The following is a 21,454-nucleotide window of genomic DNA, read 5'->3' on the forward strand; positions in this document are numbered from 1 at the left end:
CTGGAGTGCAGTGGCACAATCTCAGCTCACACTACATCTCAACTTTCCATTGTATTATATTCTATTACAATGGATTCCATTCCATTCCATTCCATTCCACTACTTTCCACTCAATTCTAGGCCATTCAACTCCGTTCCACTCCACTGCACTCCATTCCACTCCATCCCATTCCTTTCCACCCCATTCCACTATAATCCATTCCACCCCACACCACTCCAATTCATGCCATTACATTCCATTTCATTCCATTCCTCCACATTCCACTCCACTAATGTCCACTCTGTTCCATTCCATTCCACTGCGTTCCATTCCATTCCTTTCTTTTGAGAGTATGACACTCAGTCACCATGCCTAGAGCACACTGGTAAAATCGCAGCTCCCATTCCATTCCATCCCATTCCATTCCACTCCACTCCAGTCCACTCCATTCTGCTCTGCTCCATTCCAGTCCATTACACTGCACTCCATTCCCTTCCACTACACTCCAATCCACTCCACTCCACTCCACTTCTATCCATTCCATTCCACTCCATTCCTTGCCATTCCACTCCACTCCATTCCATTCCTTTCCTCTCCGCTCCACTCAATTCCATTCCACTCCACTTCACTCCAATCCATTCCACTCCTCTCCACTCCACTCCATTCCATTCCATTCCACTCCATTCCATTCCATTCCATTTAACTCCATTCCACTCCAGTCCACTAAATTCAATTTCACTCCGTTCCACTCCTTTCCACTTCATTCCATTCCACTCCATTCCACTCCAATCCATAAGACTCCATCCCACTCCTTTCCATTCCTTTCCACTCCACTCCACTCCAATCAACTGCGTTTCTCTCCACTCCATTCCATTTCATTTAATTCCAATCCTATTCACTCCATTCACTTCCACTCCACTCCACACCACGATATTCCATTCAACTGCACTCCACTTCACTCAATTCCATTCCACTCCACTCCCCTCCTCTCCACTCCATTCCATTCCATTCCACTCCACTCTACTCCAATGCATTCCATTCCACTCCACTTATCGCCACTGCATTCCGTTACACTCTACTCCATTCCATTCTATTCCATTCCATTCCACTCCACTACATTCCACTCCAATCCACCTCATATCATTCCATTCCATTCCACTCCGTTCCATTCCATTGTACTCCATTGAAGTACATTCAGCTCCATTCCACTCCACTCCACACCACTCTACTCCACTCTACTCCTTTCTATTCCTTTCCAATCCACTCCATTGCATTCAATTACACTCCATTCTATGCCAGTCCATTCCATTCCACTCCATTCCACTCTACTTCTTTCCACTCCATGCCATTACAGTCCACTGCATTCCACTTCATTCCACTCCACCCCGCTCCACTCCACTGCATTCGCTTCCATTCCACTCCATTCCCTTCCACTCCACTCCATTCCATTTCTTTCCATTCCATTTCACTCCATTGCATTCCATTCACTTCTTACGACAGGATATCACTATGTCACCCTGGCTGGAGGGCAGTGTCACAATCTCAGCTCATATTACATGTCAACTATACATTCCATTGCATTCTATTCCATTGCATTCCATTGCATTCTTTTAATTCCGTTCCATTCAATTCTATTCCTTTCCATTCCATTCCATTCCATTCCATTCCTCTCAATTCCATTCCATTCCACTCCATTTCAGTCCATTCCACTAAATTCCACTACACTGCACTCAATTCTAGTCTATTGCACTCCATTCCATTCCACTCTGTTCCATTCCACTCCATTTGATTCCATTCCACTCCACTCCACTCCGCTGCACTCCATTCCATTCTGCTCCATTCCCCTCCTCTCCATTCTATCACATTCCACTCCACTCCACTCCATTCCATTCCACTCCATTTCACTCCACTCCACTACATTTCATTCCACTCCGTTCCTTTCCATTCCATTCCATTCCATTCTATTCCACTCCATTCCTTTCCATTGCATTCCATTCCATTCCACTCTGGCCCACTCCATTCCACTCCACTCCTCTACGTTCCATTACATCCAATTCCATTCCACTGCATTGCTAACCTCTCCTCTCCAGTGCACTCCACTCCTGCCCATTCCACTCCTTTTCATTCCATTCTGCTCCATTCCACTGCAATGCACTCCACTGCACTCCACTGCATTTCATTCAATTCCCTTCCATCCCATTGCATTCTTCATTCCACTCTGCTCCAACTCACTCCATTCCACTCCACTCCACTCCATTCCATTCCATTCTACGGCATTCCATTCCATTCCTTTATTTCGAGAATATCTCACTCAGTCAGCCAGCCTGGAGTGCAGTGGCCCCATCCCACCTCCCGCTCCATTCCATTCCACTCCGCTCCACTCCTTTCCTTTCCGTTCCATCCACTCCACTACTTTCCATTACTTCCGATTCCATTCCACTCCATTGCACTCCTTTTCACTCTACTGCACTCCTCCCTACTCCATTTCACTGCATCTGATTCCATTTCGCTCCATTCCATTGAACTCAACTCCACCCCACTCCAGTCCACTTCATTCCATTCCATTCCGTTCCATTCCTCTCCATTCCACTCCAATCCACTTCACTTCATTCCACTCCACTCCAATGCACCCCATTGCATTCCATTCCATTCCACTGCATTCCATTCCATTCCTTTCTTTCGAGAGTATCACACTCTGTCACCCATCCTGGAGTGCAGTGGTACAATCTCAGCTTCCATTGCGTTCCATTCCATTCCATGAGACTCCTCTGCACTCCACTCCATTCCATTCCACTTCACCCATCGTCACTCCACTCCACCCCTTTCCAATCCACTCCACTCCATTGCATTCCACTGTGCTCCATTCCATGCCACTCCGTTCTATTCCTCAACACTCCAATCGACTCCACTCCACTGCATTCCACTCCCCTCCATTCCATTCTATTCCATGCCATTCCGATGTATTTCACTCCACTCCACTCCACTCAATTCCTGTCCATTACCCTCCTCTCAAATACATTCCACTTCAGTAAACTCCATTCGATTAAATTCCACTCCAGTCCACTCCACTCCTCTCCATTCCACTACATTCCATTCCATTTGGTTCCATTCCACTCCCCTCCCTTCCATTCGTTTCCACACCATTCCACTCCACTCCATTCCATTCCAATCCACTCTAATCCACTCTACTCCACTCCTTTCCACTTCTTTCGATTCCTCTACATTCAACTCCACTCCACTCCCTTCCACTCCAATCCAATCCAATCCATTCCATTCCATATAATTACACTCCCTTCCACTCTACTCCATCCACTGTATTCGAATCCACTGCTGTTAACGCCACTCTGCTCCCCTCCATTCCAATCCACTCCATTCTACTCTACTTCTCTCCATTCCATTCCTTTCCACTTCATTCCAATCTACTCCATTGCATTCCACTCCACTCCATTCCACTCCTTTCAGACCTTTCCACTCCATTCCATTCCTCTCCACTCCACTCCATTCCACTCCATTCCGCTCAATTCCATTCCATTCCATTCCCCTCCATTCCACTCTACTCCATTCCATGCCATTCCTTTCCAAACTATTCCACGTCACTCCATTCCATTCCATTCCAATCAATTCTACTCCACTCCACTCCCTTTCCAATCCACTCCATTCCATTCCATTCCTTTCCATTCCATTCCATTCTACTCCATTCCTCTTCCCTCCACTCCACTCCACTCCATTCTATTCCACTCCATTCCACTGCACTCCAATCTTTCCCACTCCAATCCATTCCATTCTATTCCATTCCATTCCGTTCCACTCCATTCCATTCTACTCCTTTCCACTCCACTCCATTCTTTGCATTCCATTCCCTTCCACTGCTTTCCATTCCATTACTTTCAATTCTACTCTATTCTCCTCCGTTCCACTCAACTCTACTCCACTCCATTACATTCCATTACATCCAAATCCATTCCACTCCATTCCACTCCTCCACTGTGCTGCAATGCTCTCCTCCCAATTCCACTCCTTCTCATTCCATTCCGCTCCATTCCACTGCTATCATCTCCACCTCAATCAACGCCGGTTCATTCCATTCCATTCCATCCCATTCCATTTCTCTCCATTCCATTCCACTCCACTCCACTTCACTCCAATCCACTCCATTCCATTCCATTCTACTCCATTCTATTCCATTCCATTCCATTCCATTCCATTCCGTTCTGTTGTACTCCATTGCATTCTTTTCCTTTCTTTCGAGAGTATCTCACTCTGTCACTCAGCATGGAGTGCAGTGGCACAGTCTCAGCTCCCGTTCTGTTCTGTTCCTTTTCTTTCCGTTCCACTCCATTCATCTTTGCTAGGCTCTGCTCCGTTCCATTTCCTTCCATTCTACTCCAGTCCACTCCACTACATTGCGTTACATCCAATTGCATTCCACTGCTTTACACTCCTCTGCACTTAACTACATTCCACTCCACTCCATTTCACGCCATCCCCTTGCATTCATTTCCATTGCACTGTATTCCGCTCCACCTCACTCCGCTCCATTTCAATCCATTCCATTCCATCTCATTCCAGTTCTCTCCATTCCAGGCCACTCCACTTCACTCCACTCTGTTCCCATGCAGTCCACTCCATTCCATTCCATTCCATTCCTTTCTTTCAATGTTATCTCACTCTGTCACATAGCCTGGAGCACAGTCGCACTATCTCCGCTTCTGTTCCATTCCATTCCATGCCATTCCGTTCCATTCCACTACACTCCATTCCACTAAAATCTACTCCACTGCATTCCACTCCACTCCACTCCATTCTATTGCACTCCACTCCACTCCATTCAATTCCATTCAATTCCATTCCTTTCCACTTCACTCCACTCCACTACATGCCACTCCATTCCTCTCCATTCCATTCTGTTCCATTCCTTTACACCCCACTCCACACCATTCCACTCCACTTCATTCCATTCCATTTCGGTCCACTCCACTCATCTCTACTCCAGTCCACTCCATTCCACTGCACTATACTCCATTTTATTCCACTCCCCTCCATTCAACTGCACTCCAATCCTTTCCATTTAATTTCAATCCACTCCATTCCATTCCTTTCCACTACATTCCATTCCATTCCCTTCCAATCCACTCCATTCCACTCCTCTGCAACCCACTCCATTCTACTCCACTCCATTCCACTCCATTCCATTCCACTCCATTCCAATCCACTCCTTTTCATTCCACTCCATTACCTTCCACTCCATTCCACTCCACTTAACTCCATTCCATTCCATTCCATTCCTTTCCTCTCGACTCCACATCACTCCACTCCTTTCATCTCCACTCCCCTCCACACAATTGCACTTCCCTCCTTTCGATTCCATTCCATTCTCTTATTCTTACTCCCCTCCATTCCACTCCACTCCACTCCATTCCTCTCCATTCCACTCCATTCCATTTTATTCCATTACGTTCCACTCCATTGCATTCCCTTCCACTTCATTCCATTCCATGCCACTCCACTCCACTCCACTCCAATCTGCTTCATTCAATTCCTATCCACTTGTCTCCATTCCCTTCCATTCCACTCCATTTCATTCATTTCCACTCCATTCCACTCCACTCCACTCCTCTCCATTTCACTCCATTCAATTCCATTGCAGTCCATTCCGTTCCACTTCATTCCATCCCTCTCCATTCCAGTTCATTCCAATCCAATCCACTCCACTCCATTCCATTCCTCTCCATTCCACTCATCTCCCTTCCTTCCCACTCCACTCTACTCCACTCCATTCCGTGCCATTCCATTCCATTTGGTTCCATTCCATTCCACTCCACTAGACTCCACTCCACTCCTTTAGATTCCATAGTACTCCATTTCACTGCTTTCCAATCCACACCACTGCGTTCCGTTGCATTCCCTTCCATTCCATTCGACTCCTCTCCATTCCACTCCACTCCACTCCACTCCATTCCACCCCATTGGATTCCATTTCACTCCATTCCATTCCATTCCACTCCATGCCACTCCACTCACCTCCACTCCCCTCCACTCCACTGCATTCTGTTCCATTCTATTCCATTCCAGTCCACTCTACACCTTCCAATCCTGTCCACTCCATTCCATTCCACTCCACTGCACTCCACTACATTCCATTGCATTCCACTCCCTTCCACTCCACTCCACTCCATTGCAGTGCACTCCTCTCTATTCCACTCCACTCCATTCCATTCCATTCCATTGCATTCCACTCCATTCTATTCTGTTTCACTCCATTCCACTCTACTCCACTGTACTACATTCCCTTCCATTCCACTCCTTTGAAATCAGTTCTATCCTTCCACAGAATCTCTCTCGGTCACTAAGGCTGGAGTGTAGTCACACAATCTCAGCTCACATTTCCGTTCTCCATTCCATTGCATTCCATTCCATCCCATTCCATTTCTTTCTATTTCACTCCACTCCACTGCATTCCATTCCACTGCATCCCATTCCATTCCACTCTGTTCCTCTTCACTCCACTCCATTCTACTCCTGTCCACTACATTCCATTCCATTTCACACCACTGCATTCCACTCCATTCTTTCGACACGATATCACTGTGTCAAACAGCCTGGAGAGCTTAGGCACAATCTCAGCTCACATTACATGTCAACTCTCTATTGAACTGCATTCTATTGCATTAAATTCCATTGCATCGCATTCCATTCCTTTGCTTTCCATTACATTCAATTCCATTCCATTCCACTCCTTTCCACTCCACTCCACTCCAGTACGTTCCTTTACATCCGATTCCATTCCACGCCATTGCACTCCTCTCCACTCCACTGCACTGCACTCCACTCCACACCATCCCATTACTTTCTGCTCCATTCCACAGCACTACACTCCTCACCACTCCACTCCACATCATTCCATTCCTTTACATCCGATTCCATTCCATTCCATTCCTCTCCATTCCACTGCACTCTACTTCAGTCCACTCGAATCCACCCAATTAAAAATTCTTTCCATTCCATTTCTTTCTTTCAAGAGTATCTCACTCTGTCACCCAGCGTGGAGTGCAGTGGCACAATCTCAGCTCACATATCATTTCATCATACCATTACATTCCATTGCATTCCATTCCATTCCAGTGCACTCCACTCCACTCAATTCCACTCCACTCCACTCCAATACGTTCCATTCCATTCCATTCCAATCCCTTCCATTCCACTCTGTTTTATCGACAGGATCTCCCTCTGTCACGCAGGCTCCAGCGCAGTGGCCAAATCCCTGCACATATTTCTTCATTCCATTCGATTCAATTCCCTTTCATTCCATTGGATTCCATTCCACTCCACTCCGTTCCATTCCACTCCACTCCGTTCCATTCCACTCCACTCCGTTCCTTTCCTCTTCATTCCATTCCACTCCATTCCACTCTCCTCCACGACACTCCACTCCATTTCACTCCACACCACTACACTCCTCTCCATGCCATTCCATTCCATTCCATTCCATTCCATTCCATTCCAATCCTTTTTTTCCACAGGATTTCATTCCGTCACAAAGTCTGGCGTGCAGTGGAACAATAACAGCTCACATTTCCTTTCAGCAGTCCATTGCATTCCATTCCAACCCATTGCATTCCATTCTATTTCACTCCAGGATACTCCACTCCACTCCGTTCCATTCCACTCCGACCCATTCCATTCGTCTCCATTCGACTCCACTCCACTCCACTCCACTCCACTCCATTCCATTCAATTCCATTCCACTCCATTCCATTTCACTCTATTGCATTCCATTCCTTTCTATCCACAGGATATAACGTGTCACCCAGTCTGGAGTGCAGTGGCACAATCTCAGCTCACACTACATCTCAACTTTCCATTGTATTATATTCTATTACAATGGATTCCATTCCATTCCACTACATTCCACTACTGTCCACTCAATTCTAGGCCATTCAACTCCGTTCCACTCCACTGCACTCCATTCCACTCCATCCCATTCCTTTCCACCCCATTCCACTATAATCCATTCCACCCCACACCACTCCAATTCATGCCATTACGTTCCATTTCATTCCATTCCTCCACATTCCACTCCACTAATGTCCACTCTGTTCCATTCCATTCCACTGCGTTCCATTCCATTCCTTTCTTTTGAGAGTATGACACTCAGTCACCCTGCCTAGAGCACACTGGTAAAATCGCAGCTCCCATTCCATTCCATCCCATTCCATTCCACTCCACTCCAGTCCACTCCATTCTGCTCTGCTCCATTCCAGTCCATTACACTGCACTCCATTCCCTTCCACTACACTCCAGTCCACTCCACTCCACTCCACTTCTATGCATTCCATTCCACTCCATTCCTTGCCATTCCACTCCACTCCATTCCATTCCTTTCCTCTCCGCTCCACTCAATTCCATTCCACTCCACTTCACTCCAATCCATTCCACTCCTCTCCACTCCACTCCATTCCATTCTATTCCATTCCATTCCATTCTATTCCATTCCACTCCACTCCATTCCATTCCATTCCACTCCATTCCATTCCATTCCATTTAACTCCATTCCACTCCAGTCCACTAAATTCAATTTCACTCCGTTCCACTCCTTTCCACTTCATTCCATTCCACTCCAATCCATAAGACTCCATCCCACTCCTTTCCATTCCTTTCCACTCCACTCCACTCCAATCAACTGCGTTTCTCTCCACTCCATTCCATTTCATTTAATTCCACTCCTATTCACTCCATTCACTTCCACTCCACTCCACACCACGATATTCCATTCAACTGCACTCCACTTCACTCAATTCCATTCCACTCCACTCCCCTCCTCTCCACTCCATTCCATTCCATTCCACTCCACTCTACTCCAATGCATTCCATTCCACTCCACTTATCGCCACTGCATTCCGTTACACTCTACTCCATTCCATTCTATTCCATTCCATTCCACTCCACTACATTCCACTCCAATCCACCTCATATCATTCCATTCCATTCCACTCCGTTCCATTCCATTGTACTCCATTGAAGTACATTCAGCTCCATTCCACTCCACTCCACACCACTCTACTCCACTCTACTCCTTTCTATTCCTTTCCAATCCACTCCATTGCATTCAATTACACTCCATTCTATGCCAGTCCATTCCATTCCACTCCATTCCACTCTACTTCTTTCCACTCCATGCCATTACAGTCCACTGCATTCCATTTCATTCCACTCCACCCCGCTCCACTCCACTGCATTCGCTTCCATTCCACTCCATTCCCTTCCACTCCACTCCATTCCATTTCTTTCCATTCCATTTCACTCCATTGCATTCCATTCACTTCTTACGACAGGATATCACTATGTCACCCTGGCTGGAGTGCAGTGTCACAATCTCAGCTCATATTACATGTCAACTATACATTCCATTGCATTCTATTCCATTGCATTCCATTGCATTCTTTTAATTCCGTTCCATTCAATTCTATTCCTTTCCATTCCATTCCATTCCATTCCAATCCTCTCAATTCCATTCCATACCACTCCATTTCAGTCCATTCCAATAAATTCCACTACACTACACTCAATTCTAGTCTATTGCACTCCATTCCATTCCACTCTGTTCCATTCCACTCCATTTGATTCCATTCCACTCCACTCCATTCCGCTGCACACTATTCAATTCTGCTCCATTCCCCTCCTCTCCATTCTATCACATTCCACTCCACTCCCCTCCATTCCATTCCACTCCATTTCACTCCACTCCACTACATTTCATTCCAATCCGTTCCTTTCCATTCCATTCCATTTCATTCTATTCCACTCCATTCCTTTCCATTGCATTCGATTCCATTCCACTCTGACCCACTCCATTCCACTCCACTCCTCTACGTTCCATTACATCCAATTCCATTCCTCTGCATTCCTAACCTCTCCTCTCCAGTGCACTCCACTGCTGTCCATTCCACTCCTTTCCATTCCATTCTGCTCCATTCCACTGCAATGCACTCCACTGTACTCCACTGCATTTCATTCAATTCCCTTCCATCCCATTGCATTCTTCATTCCACTCTGCTCCAACTCACTCCATTCCACTCCACTCCTCTCCGTTCCATTCCATTCTACGGCATTCCATTCCATTCCTTTATTTCGAGAATATCTCACTCAGTCAGCCAGCCTGGAGTGCAGTGGCCCCATCCCACCTCCCGCTCCATTCCATTCCACTCTGCTCCACTCCTTTCCTATCCGTTCCATCCACTCCACTACTTTCCATTACTTCCGATTCCAGTCCACTCCATTGCACTCCTTTTCACTCTACTGCACTCCTCCCTACTCCATTTCACTGCATCTGATTCCATTTCGCTCCATTCCATTGAACTCAACTCCACCCCACTCCAGTCCACTTCATTCCGTTCCATACCGTTCCATTCCTCTCCATTCCACTCCAATCCACTTCACTTCATTCCACTCCACTCCAATGCACCCCATTGCATTCCATTCCATTCCACTGCATTCCATTCCATTCCTTTCTTTCGAGAGTATCACACTCTGTCACCCATCCTGGAGCGCAGTGGTACAATCTCAGCTTCCATTGCGTTCCATTCCATTCCATGAGACTCCTCTGCACTCCACTCTATTCCATTCCACTTCACCCATCGTCACTCCACTCCACCCCTTTCCAATCCACTCCACTCCATTGCATTCCACTGTGCTCCATTCCATGCCACTCCGTTCTATTCCTCACCACTCCAATCGACTAGACTCCACTGCATTCCACTACCCTCCATTCCATTCAATTCCATGCCATTCTGATGTATTTCACTCCACTCCACTCCACTCAATTCCTGTCCATTACCCTCCTCTCAAATACATTCCACTTCAGTAAACTCCATTCGATTAAATTCAACTCCAGTCCACTCCACTCCTCTCCATTCCACTACATTCCATTCCATTTCGTTCCATTCCACTCCCCTCCCTTCCATTCGTTTCTACACCATTCCACTCCACTCCATTCCATTCCAATCCACTCTAATCCACTCTACTCCACTCCTTTACACTTCTTTCGATTCCTCTACTTTCAACTCCACTCCACTCCCTTCCACTCCAATCCAATCCAATCCATTCCATTCCATATAATTACACTCCCTTCCACTCTACTCCATCCGCTGTATTCCAATCCACTGCTGTTAACTCCACTCTGCTCCCCTCCATTCCAATCCACTCCATTCTACTCTACTTCTCTCCATTCCATTCCTTTCCACTTCATTCCAATCTACTCCATTGCATTCCACTCCACTCCATTCCACTCCTTTCACACCTTTCCACTCCATTCCATTCTTCTCCACTCCACTCCACTCCACTCCATTCCACTCAATTCCATTGCATTCCATTCCCCTCCATTCCACTCTACTCCATTCCATGCCATTCCTTTCCAAACTATTCCACGTCACTCCATTCCATTGCATTCCAATCCATTCTACTCCACTCCACTCCCTTTCCAATCCACTCCATTCCTTTCCATTCCTTTCCATTCCATTCCATTCTACTCCATTCCTCTTCCCTCCACTCCACTCCACTCCATTCTATTCCACTCCATTCCACTGCTCTCCAATCTTTCCCACTCCAATCCATTCCATTCTATTCCATTCCATTCCGTTCCACTCCATTCCATTCTACTCCTTTCCACTCCACTCCATTCTTTGCATTCCCTTCCCTTCCAGTGCTTTCCATTCAATTACTTTCAATTCTATTCTATTCTCCTCCGTTCCACTCAACTCTACTCCACTCCACTACATTCCATTACATCCAAATCCATTCCACTCCATTCCACTCCTCCACTGTGCTGCAATGCTCTCCTCTCAATTCCACTCCTTCTCATTCCATTCCGCTCCATTCCACTGCTATCCTCTCCACCTCAATCAACTCCGGTTCATTCCATTCCATTCCATCCCATTCCATTTCTCTCCATTCCATTCCACTCCACTCCACTTCACTCCAATCCACTCCATTCCATTCCATTCTACTCCATTCTATTCCATTCCATTCCATTCCATTCCATGCCGTTCTGTTGTACTGCATTGCATTCTTTTCCTTTCTTTCGAGAGTATCTCACTCTGTCACTCAGCATGGAGTGCAGTGGCACAGTCTCAGCTCCCGTTCTGTTCTGTTCCTTTTCTTTCCGTTCCACTCCATTCAGCTCTGCTAGGCTCTGCTCCGTTCCATTTCCTTCCATTCTACTCCAGTCCACTCCACTACATTGCGTTACATCCAATTGCATTCCACTGCTTTACACTCCTCTACACTTAACTGCATTCCACTCCACTCCATTTCACGCCATCCCCTTGCATTCATCTCCATTGCACTGTATTCCGCCCCACCTCACTCCGCTCCATTTCAATCCATTCCATTCCATCTCATTCCAGTTCTCTCCATTCCAGGCCACTCCACTTCACTCCACTCTGTTCCCATGCAGTCCACTCCATTCCATTCCATTCCATTCCTTTCTTTCAATGTTATCTCACTCTGTCACATAGCCTGGAGCACAGTCGCACTATCTCCGCTTCTGTTCCATTCCATTCCATGCCATTCCATTCCATTCCACTACACTCCATTCCACTAAAATCTACTCCACTGCATTCCACTCCACTCCACTCCATTCTATTGCACTTCAATCCACTCCATTCAATTCCATTCAATTCCATTCCTTTCCACTTCACTCCACTCCACTACATGCCACTCCATTCCTCTCCATTCCATTCTGTTCCATTCCTTTCCACCCCACTCCACACCATTCCACTCCACTCCATTCCATTCCATTTCGGTCCACTCCACTCATCTCCACTCCAGTCCACTCCATTCCACTGCACTATACTCCATTTTATTCCACTCCCCTCCATTCCACTGCACTCCAATCCTTTCCATTTAATTTCAATCCACTCCATTCCATTCCTTTCCACTACATTCCATTCCATTCCCTTCCATTCCACTCCATTCCACTCCTCTGCAACCCACTCCATTCTACTCCACTCCATTCCACTCCATTCCATTCCACTCCATTCCAATCCACTCCTTTTCATTCCACTCCATTACCTTCCACTCCATTCCACTCCACTTAACTCCATTCCATGCCATTCCATTCCTTTCCTCTCGACTCCACATCACTCCACTCCTTTCATCTCCACTCCCCTCCACACAATTGCACTTCCCTCCTTTCGATTCCATTCCATTCTCTTCCTCTTACTCCCCTCCATTCCACTCCACTCCACTCCATTCCGCTCCATTCCACTCCATTCCATTTTATTCCATTACATTCCACTCCATTGCATTCCCTTCCACTTCATTCCATTCCATGCCACTCCACTCCACTCCACTCCAATCTGCTTCATTCAATTCCTATCCACTTGTCTCCATTCCCTTCCATTCCACTCCATTCCATTCATTTCCACTGCATTCCACTCCACTCCACTCCTCTCCATTTCACTCCATTCAATTCCATTGCAGTCCATTCCGTTCCACTTCATTCCATCCCTCTCCATTCCAGTTCATTCCAATCCAATCCACTCCACTCCATTCCATTCCTCTCCATTCCACTCATCTCCCTTCATTCCCACTCCACTCTACTCCACTCCATTCCGTGCCATTCCATTCCATTTGGTTCCATTCCATTCCACTCCACTAGACTCCACTCCACTCCTTTAGATTCCATAGTACTCCATTTCACTGCTTTCCAATCCACACCACTGCGTTCCGTTGCATTCCCTTCCATTCCATTCGACTCCTCTCCATTCCACTCCACTCCACTCCACTCCATTCCAACCCATTGGATTCCATTTCACTCCATTCCATTCCATTCCACTCCATGCCACTCCACTCACCTCCACTCCCCTCCACTCCACTGCATTCTGTTCCATTCTATTCCATTCCAGTCCACTCTACACCTTCCAATCCTGTCCACTCCATTCCATTCCACTCCACTGCACTCCACTACATTCCATTGCATTCCACTCCCTTCCACTCCACTCCACTCCATTGCAGTGCACTCCTCTCTATTCCACTCCACTCCATTCCATTCCATTCCATTGCATTCCACTCCATTCTATTCTGTTTCACTCCATTCCACTCTACTCCACTGTACTACATTCCCTTCCATTCCACTGCTTTGAAATCAGTTCTATCCTTCCACAGAATCTCTCTCGGTCACTAAGGCTGGAGTGTAGTCACACAATCTCAGCTCACATTTCTGTTCTCCATTCCATTGCATTCCATTCCATCCCATTCCATTTCTTTCTATTTCACTCCACTCCACTGCATTCCATTCCACTGCATCCCATTCCATTCCACTCTGTTCCTCTTCACTCCACTCCATTCTACTCCTGTCCACTACATTCCATTCCATTTCACACCACTGCATTCCACTCCATTCTTTCGACACGATATCACTGTGTCAAACAGCCTGGAGAGCTTAGGCACAATCTCAGCTCACATTACATGTCAACTCTCTATTGAACTGCATTCTATTGCATTAAATTCCATTGCATCGCATTCCATTCCTTTGCTTTCCATTACATTCAATTCCATTCCATTCCACTCCTTTCCACTCCACTCCACTCCAGTACGTTCCTTTACATCCGATTCCATTCCACGCCATTGCACTCCTCTCCACTCCACTGCACTGCACTCCACTCCACACCATCCCATTACTTTCTGCTCCATTCCACAGCACTACACTCCTCACCACTCCACTCCACATCACTCCATTCCTTTACATCCGATTCCATTCCATTCCATTCTTCTCCATTCCACTGCACTCTACTTCAGTCCACTCGAATCCACCCAATTAAAAATTCTTTCCATTCCATTTCTTTCTTTCAAGAGTATCTCACTCTGTCACCCAGCGTGGAGTGCAGTGGCACAATCTCAGCTCACATATCATTTCATCATTCCATTACATTCCATTGCATTCCATTCCATTCCAGTGCACTCCACTCCACTCAATTCCACTGCACTCCACTCCAATACGTTCCATTCCATTCCATTCCAATCCCTTCCATTCCACTCTGTTTTATCGACAGGATCTCCCTCTGTCACGCAGGCTCCAGCGCAGTGGCCAAATCACTGCACATATTTCTTCATTCCATTCGATTCAATTCCATTTCATTCCATTGGATTCCATTCCACTCCACTCAGTTCCATTCCACTCCACTCCGTTCCATTCCACTCCACTCCGTTCCTTTCCTCTTCATTCCATTCCACTCCATTCCTCTCTCCTCCACGACACTCCACTCCATTTCACTCCACACCACTACACTCCTCTCCATTCCATTCCATTCCATTCCATTCCATTCCATTCCATTCCATTCCATTCCAATCCTTTTTTTCCACAGGATTTCATTCCGTCACAAAGTCTGGCGTGCAGTGGAACAATAACAGCTCACATTTCCTTTCAGCAGTCCATTGCATTCCATTCCAACCCATTGCATTCCATTCTATTTCACTCCACGATACTCCACTCCACTCCGTTCCATTCCACTCCGTCCCATTCCATTCGTCTCCATTCAACTCCACTCCACTCCACTCCACTCCACTCCATTCCATTCAATTCCATTCCACTCCATTCCATTTCACTCTATTGCATTCCATTCCTTTCTATCCACAGGATATAACGTGTCACCCAGTCTGGAGTGCAGTGGCACAATCTCAGCTCACACTACATCTCAACTTTCCATTGTATTATATTCTATTACAATGGATTCCATTCCATTCCATTCCATTCCACTACTGTCCACTCAATTCTAGGCCATTCAACTCCGTTCCACTCCACTGCACTCCATTCCACTCCATCCCATTCCTTTCCACCCCATTCCACTATAATCCATTCCACCCCACACCACTCCAATTCATGCCATTACGTTCCATTTCATTCCATTCCTCCACATTCCACTCCACTAATGTCCACTCTGTTCCATTCCATTCCACTGCGTTCCATTCCATTCCTTTCTTTTGAGAGTATGACACTCAGTCACCCTGCCTAGAGCACACTGGTAAAATCGCAGCTCCCATTCCATTCCATCCCATTCCATTCCACTCCACTCCAGTCCACTCCATTCTGCTCTGCTCCATTCCAGTCCATTACACTGCACTCCATTCCCTTCCACTACACTCCAATCCACTCCACTCCACTCCACTTCTATCCATTCCATTCCACTCCATTCCTTGCCATTCCACTCCACTCCATTCCATTCCTTTCCTCTCCGCTCCACTCAATTCCATTCCACTCCACTTCACTCCAATCCATTCCACTCCTCTCCACTCCACTCCATTCCATTCTATTCCATTCCATTCCATTCTATTCCATTCCACTCCACTCCATTCCATTCCATTCCACTCCATTCCATTCCATTCCATTTAACTCCATTCCACTCCAGTCCACTAAATTCAATTTCACTCCGTTCCACTCCTTTCCACTTCATTCCATTCCACTCCATTCCACTCCAATCCCTAAGACTCCATCCCACTCCTTTCCATTCCTTTCCACTCCACTCCACTCCAATCAACTGCGTTTCTCTCCACTCCATTCCCTTTCATTTAATTCCACTCCTATTCACTCCATTCACTTCCACTCCACTCCACACCACGATATTCCATTCAACTGCACTCCACTTCACTCAATTCCATTCCACTCCACTCCCCTCCTCTCCACTCCATTCCATTCCATTCCACTCCACTCTACTCCAATGCATTCCATTCCACTCCACTTATCGCCACTGCATTCCGTTACACTCTACTCCATTCCATTCTATTCCATTCCATTCCACTCCACTACATTCCACTCCAATCCACCTCATATCATTCCATTCCATTCCACTCCGTTCCATTCCATTGTACTCCATTGAAGTACATTCAGCTCCATTCCACTCCACTCCACACCACTCTACTCCACTCTACTCCTTTCTATTCCTTTCCAATCCACTCCATTGCATTCAATTACACTCCATTCTATGCCAGTCCATTCCATTCCACTCCATTCCACTCTACTTCTTTCCACTCCATGCCATTACAGTCCACTGCATTCCACTTCATTCCACTCCACCCCGCTCCACTCCACTGCATTCGCTTCCATTCCACTCCATTCCCTTCCACTCCACTCCATTCCATTTCTTTCCATTCCATTTCACTCCATTGCATTCCATTCACTTCTTACGACAGGATATCACTATGTAACCCTGGCTGGAGGGCAGTGTCACAATCTCAGCTCATATTACATGTCAACTATACATTCCATTGCATTCTATTCCATTGCATTCCATTGCATTCTTTTAATTCCGTTCCATTCAATTCTATTCCTTTCCATTCCATTCCATTCCATTCCATTCCTCTCAATTCCATTCCATTCCACTCCATTTCAGTCCATTCCACTAAATTCCACTACACTACACTCAATTCTAGTCTATTGCACTCCATTCCATTCCGCTCTGTTCCATTCCACTCCATTTGATTCCATTCCACTCCACTCCATTCCGCTGCACTCCATTCCATTCTGCTCCATTCCCCTCCTCTCCATTCTATCACATTCCACTCCACTCCACTCCATTCCATTCCACTCCATTTCACTCCACTCCACTACATTTCATTCCACTCCGTTCCTTTCCATTCCATTCCATTCCATTCTATTCCACTCCATTCCTTTCCATTGTATTCCGTTCCATTCCACTCTGGCCCACTCCATTCCACTCCACTCCTCTACGTTCCATTACATCCAATTCCATTCCACTGCATTGCTAACCTCTCCTCTCCAGTGCAGTCCACTCCTGCCCATTCCACTCCTTTCCATTCCATTCTGCTCCATTCCACTGCAATGCACTCCACTGCACTCCACTGCATTTCATTCAATTCCCTTCCATCCCATTGCATTCTTCATTCCACTCTGCTCCAACTCACTCCATTCCACTCCACTCCACTCCATTCCATTCCATTCTACGGCATTCCATTCCATTCCTTTATTTCGAGAATATCTCACTCAGTCAGCCAGCCTGGAGTGCAGTGGCCCCATCCCACCTCCCGCTCCATTCCATTCCACTCCGCTCCACTCCTTTCCTTTCCGTTCCATCCACTCCACTACTTTCCATTACTTCCGATTCCATTCCACTCCATTGCACTCCTTTTCACTCTACTGCACTCCTCCCTACTCCATTTCACTGCATCTGATTCCATTTCGCTCCATTCCATTGAACTCAACTCCACCCCACTCCAGTCCACTTCATTCCATTCCATTCCGTTCCATTCCTCTCCATTCCACTCCAATCCACTTCACTTCATTCCACTCCACTCCAATGCACCCCATTGCATTCCATTCCATTCCACTGCATTCCATTCCATTCCTTTCCTTCGAGAGTATCACACTCTGTCACCCATCCTGGAGCGCAGTGGTACAATCTCAGCTTCCATTGCGTTCCATTCCATTCCATGAGACTCCTCTGCACTCCACTCCATTCCATTCCACTTCACCCATCGTCACTCCACTCCACCCCTTTCCAATCCACTCCACTCCATTGCATTCCACTGTGCTCCATTCCATGCCACTCCGTTCTATTCCTCACCACTCCGATCGACTCCACTCCACTGCATTCCACTCCCCTCCATTCCATTCAATTCCATGCCATTCCGATGTATTTCACTCCACTCCACTCCACTCAATTCCTGTCCATTACCCTCCTCTCAAATACATTCCACTTCAGTAAACTCCATTCGATTAAATTCCACTCCAGTCCACTCCACTCCTCTCCATTCCACTACATTCCATTCCATTTCGTTCCATTCCACTCCCCTCCCTTCCATTCGTTTCCACACCATTCCACTCCACTCCATTCCATTCCAATCCACTCTAATCCACTCTACTCCACTCCTTTCCACTTCTTTCGATTCCTCTACTTTCAACTCCACTCCACTCCCTTCCACTCCAATCCAATCCAATCCATTCCATTCCATATAATTACACTCCCTTCCACTCTACTCCATCCACTGTATTCCAATCCACTGCTGTTAACGCCACTCTGCTCCCCTCCATTCCAATCCACTCCATTCTACTCTACTTCTCTCCATTCCATTCCTTTCCACTTCATTCCAATCTACTCCATTGCATTCCACTCCACTCCATTCCACTCCTTTCAGACCTTTCCACTCCATTCCATTCCTCTCCACTCCACTCCATTCCACTCCATTCCGCTCAATTCCATTCCATTCCATTCCCCTCCATTCCACTCTACTCCATTCCATGCCATTCCTTTCCAAACTATTCCACGTCACTCCATTCCATTCCATTCCAATCCATTCTACTCCACTCCACTCCCTTTCCAATCCACTCCATTCCATTCCATTCCTTTCCATTCCATTCCATTCTACTCCATTCCTCTTCCCTCCACTCCACTCCACTCCATTCTATTCCACTCCATTCCACTGCACTCCAATCTTTCCCACTCCAATCCATTCCATTCTATTCCATTCCATTCCGTTCCACTCCATTCCATTCTACTCCTTTCCACTCCACTCCATTCTTTGCATTCCATTCCCTTCCACTGCTTTCCATTCCATTACTTTCAATTCTACTCTATTCTCCTCCGTTCCACTCAACTCTACTCCACTCCATTACATTCCATTACATCCAAATCCATTCCACTCCATTCCACTCCTCCACTGTGCTGCAATGCTCTCCTCTCAATTCCACTCCTTCTCATTCCATTCCGCTCCATTCCACTGCTATCATCTCCACCTCAATCAACGCCGGTTCATTCCATTCCATTCCATCCCATTCCATTTCTCTCCATTCCATTCCACTCCACTCCACTTCACTCCAATCCACTCCATTCCATTCCATTCTACTCCATTCTATTCCATTCCATTCCATTCCATTCCATTCCGTTCTGTTGTACTCCATTGCATTCTTTTCCTTTCTTTCGAGAGTATCTCACGCTGTCACTCAGCATGGAGTGCAGTGGCACAGTCTCAGCTCCCGTTCTGTTCTGTTCCTTTTCTTTCCGTTCCACTCCATTCAGCTCTGCTAGGCTCTGCTCCGTTCCATTTCCTTCCATTCTACTCCAGTCCACTCCACTACATTGCGTTACATCCAATTGCATTCCACTGCTTTACACTCCTCTGCACTTAACTGCATTCCACTCCACTCCATTTCACGCCACCCCCTTGCATTCATTTCCATTGCACTGTATTCCGCTCCACCTCACTCCGCTCCATTTCAATCCATTCCATTCCATCTCATTCCAGTTCTCTCCATTCCAGGCCACTCCACTTCACTCCACTCTGTTCCCATGCAGTCCACTCCATTCCATTCCATTCCATTCCATTCTTTCAATGTTATCTCACTCTGTCACATAGCCTGGAGCACAGTCGCACTATCTCCGCTTCTGTTCCATTCCATTCCATGCCATTCCATTCCATTCCACTACACTCCATTCCACTAAAATCTACTCCACTGCATTCCACTCCACTCCACTCCATTCTATTGCACTCCACTCCACTCCATTCAATTCCATTCAATTCCATTCCTTTCCACTTCACTCCACTCCACTACATGCCACTCCATTCCTCTCCATTCCATTCTGTTCCATTCCTTTACACCCCACTCCACACCATTCCACTCCACTTCATTCCATTCCATTTCGGTCCACTCCACTCATCTCCACTCCAGTCCACTCCATTCCACTGCACTATACTCCATTTTATTCCACTCCCCTCCATTCAACTGCACTCCAATCCTTTCCATTTAATTTCAATCCACTCCATTCCATTCCTTTCCACTACATTCCATTCCATTCCCTTCCAATCCACTCCATTCCACTCCTCTGCAACCCACTCCATTCTACTCCACTCCATTCCACTCCATTCCATTCCACTCCATTCCAATCCACTCCTTTTCATTCCACTCCATTACCTTCCACTCCATTCCACTCCACTTAACTCCATTCCATTCCATTCCATTCCTTTCCTCTCGACTCCACATCACTCCACTCCTTTCATCTCCACTCCCCTCCACACAATTGCACTTCCCTCCTTTCGATTCCATTCCATTCTCTTCCTCTTACTCCCCTCCATTCCACTCCACTCCACTCCATTCCTCTCCATTCCACTCCATTCCATTTTATTCCATTACGTTCCACTCCATTGCATTCCCTTCCACTTCATTCCATTCCATGCCACTCCACTCCACTCCACTCCAATCTGCTTCATTCAATTCCTATCCACTTGTCTCCATTCCCTTCCATTCCACTCCAGTTCATTCATTTCCACTCCATTCCACTCCACTCCACTCCTCTCCATTTCACTCCATTCAATTCCATTGCAGTCCATTCCGTTCCACTTCATTCCATCCCTCTCCATTCCAGTTCATTCCAATCCAATCCACTCCACTCCATTCCATTCCTCTCCATTCCACTCATCTCCCTTCCTTCCCAATCCACTCTACTCCACTCCATTCCGTGCCATTCC

This window comes from Pongo pygmaeus, chromosome Y (genome assembly GCF_028885625.2).
Source record: "Pongo pygmaeus isolate AG05252 chromosome Y, NHGRI_mPonPyg2-v2.0_pri, whole genome shotgun sequence".
NCBI classification, from domain to species: Eukaryota; Metazoa; Chordata; class Mammalia; order Primates; family Hominidae; genus Pongo; species Pongo pygmaeus.